We start from the raw sequence: 2,948 nt of genomic DNA on the forward strand, positions 1-2,948 counted from the left end.
TTAGTTTCCATGAAGGGATTTTTTTGCTCGGTTCACAGTATTCACTTTCCTGCATACTCGCAAAGGTCATTGCGGTAATCGCAATCTCTGAAAGTTAACTGGTAGATACAGTGTGGTAATTAGGCTCACGTTCACGTCATTTATGCTGAAGAAGTAGATTTGAAATTCATCAGATCAGCATTGACTGACTGAGCAGACAGAGTGTTAATGGAAGCTTCATGAGGACATAAGTGTTTTTTTTTAATTCGCTGCTTTAAAAGGTGAAGAAGATTGGACTGAAGCAGTGACAATGATGATCTTTTTCACTTGTTCAGCTGGTGAACATGACTGCTATTAACCAGGTACGTGTTAACATCATGGCTCTTAAGGTCAGCTGCCAGCATCGGGCCAGTGGCGCAATGGATACCGCGCCTGACTACGGATTAGGAGATTGTAGGTTCGAATCCTACCTGGCTCGGATATAATGCAGACTTATAATAAGCATAAAAGCTGATTTTTCCAAAGCCAAAATAAGGTATGTGTTCCTCATCTGCAGGACCGAGAATACCTTCATTGAATGTCCGCGAGAATATGAGAGTCAATGTTCCAGCTTCATCACAGGATGGAAGCCGAATAGTTACTCGTGTGCTCAATTCCATTTCATAAAGCCTCCGATCGAATAACTGTTGCTTGCAGGAATGCTCTGTTTTGAGACCTTTTCGAAACTCTTTGGCCAGTGGAATCAGAGAAGAATGAAGGGTTAATTGTCCAACTGATCTTTATAGCGATTCAGTTCCAGACTCTACCACCTGCTGACTGATACTTTTTTCCTATCAATCTATTCAAAGCTTTCTGCATCTTATCTGAAATCTACAAACCTGGTGATCGATCAAGAGCAAATGTGTCCTTCAATCTGTCATTCCATGGTCCTCATTATTTCGTACACTTCGATCATGTCTCCTCACAATAAGCCCTGCTCTGAGAAAAACAACCCCCGTTTTGCCTAGGCCACACCACTCAAAACATTCTTATGCAGGTAATCCAGAGCGTAACGTCGTTATTTGTTTTGGTGAATATATAGTAACATTTACTCGGAATACTTTAGCTAAGTTGACTTCCAGTTTTTAAAACAGCGAGATAATTATTCACAATATTAAGGGATGAAACACAGTGATCAGAATATAGAATACAGAACTCAGCTATCCAAAATAGACTTAATTATGCTTTTCCAAAAATACACAACAGTACTGATAATTAAACCCCATAAACACAGAGGAAAAATGAAACAGGTTTACAGGTCGAAATTAGAGGGGCAGAAGAAGAGAGACACGCATATCACTGGCATCAATAGGCACTGGAAAGCCTTCGTGTTCTTAGGGGTGACTGACACTTTAGCAATGGTTAACAAAGTATTTAGGTCGTCAAATACATTTGGAAAGTCTTGTGTTCACTTAAATTTCTTGCCTGTTTTTAACAATTTGTTGAGTGGAACAGTCCCATTGCTAACATTCAGCACAAACTTTCAGTAAAAGTCACTCAATCCGGGGAACCGTAGTACTGCTCTTTTCATCAGCAATGTGTAAACGTCCCGTGTAACTTACGATTTCGCATCCCGTGGGGGTATTTGTCCGTCTTCAACGACATACCCAAGAAGGTGACTTTGGCCTTGGCAGATTCACTTTCAGCTAGGTTTACAAACCGGTTTGACTTCCGAATTCGATCAAACAAGCCCGATAAATGCTGTAAATATTCAATTCATGAGAGACTTAGTCACCAGGCACAATATACACCACACAGTTGCATATCCGCCAATTAATCTGTCAGTTAACCTGTGAAATGTGGCTGAAGTGTTTTCTGTACAAACGGCATTAGTTTAAATTTCAGCAGGCTAGTTGGCGTTACAAAGTTGCCTTTGATCTTTCTGACAAATTTCACTGCCAGTGACCTTGGAAGAAGTCCAACTTGGAAATGCAAGTTGCTCCTCCAAACTTTTCCACACAGTCTTCCAGCTGCATATATGTATATGCATCAGTCTTTCTAACAGCATTGATTTTGTGATAGTCCGCACACAACTGTTGGGTCTTTTCTGGCTTTGGCACCATGATGATGGGTGAACTCCATTCATTGAGACTCACTTCAGTTGTGCAATTTTGGAGCATACGTGACATCTCCATATGAGCTTGTACAACTTTAGAGGGTTAAGCCTGCAAGGATGTTACAAAGTCAGAACGACATCTCCTATATTTACATCATCTACAATTAGATTATTAATACCCAATATATTTCAGCAGATCTCCCCATGCAAGAATAATAACTTCCGATTTTTTCTGGAAGATAACTGAATAACTTTATCAATATTGGGCAACTTTTGCATTGTCCAATTTTATTTCAGGAACGTCCAATGCAGAATTCCCTGACATTGGTTTTTCCCAGTGTCTCATAGCCAATAACACATTTCCCTCTTGTGTTCTTTCTCTGCCAAAATACCGTTAGAGCATATTCCCATCTCACATTCTGTGAGATTCCTTCATGCCTGGAGTCGCTATCAAGTAGCTAACCTCACTCACGTTCCTCTCAATTAAATAAGGTGTTCTAAACCTTACTTTAAAATTTCACTGATTAAGAAAATTTAAATAAATACATTATTCCGAGTGGCAAAATTGTGATTTTTTTGATTTCTCATACTTTTCCTGCTTCACCATTTGCTGCGATACTTTTAAATACTGTCATGACAAGTCCCCAACATTATTTATTCCAACTCTAAAATTTGACACATCGTCGAAATGCGTGGTCTCTCTAATCTGACTTACTAATTTTGCCTTAATAAATATTAATGGTCCTCTGACTTTATGCAGACAATTGGTTTCAGACGGATGTAGTTTGGTGGATTCTTTTGGCACATCTCAGATCGCAAACAGCACTGATGCAACTCCCTTATGGAAATAATCTGCCTCCTCCGAACCATAAAA

General features: G+C 39.5%; 1 non-coding gene across 1 annotated transcript; it reads left to right on the top strand.

Moving 5' to 3' along the window:
• Nucleotides 1-384: 384 nt before the first annotated feature.
• Nucleotides 385-457, top strand: trnar-acg. The gene has a single exon. It is a non-coding gene; the product is annotated as a tRNA-Arg (tRNA).
• The last annotated feature ends 2,491 nt before the right edge of the window (nucleotides 458-2,948 follow it).

Source organism: Chiloscyllium plagiosum, chromosome 7 (genome assembly GCF_004010195.1).
Source record: "Chiloscyllium plagiosum isolate BGI_BamShark_2017 chromosome 7, ASM401019v2, whole genome shotgun sequence".
NCBI classification, from domain to species: Eukaryota; Metazoa; Chordata; class Chondrichthyes; order Orectolobiformes; family Hemiscylliidae; genus Chiloscyllium; species Chiloscyllium plagiosum.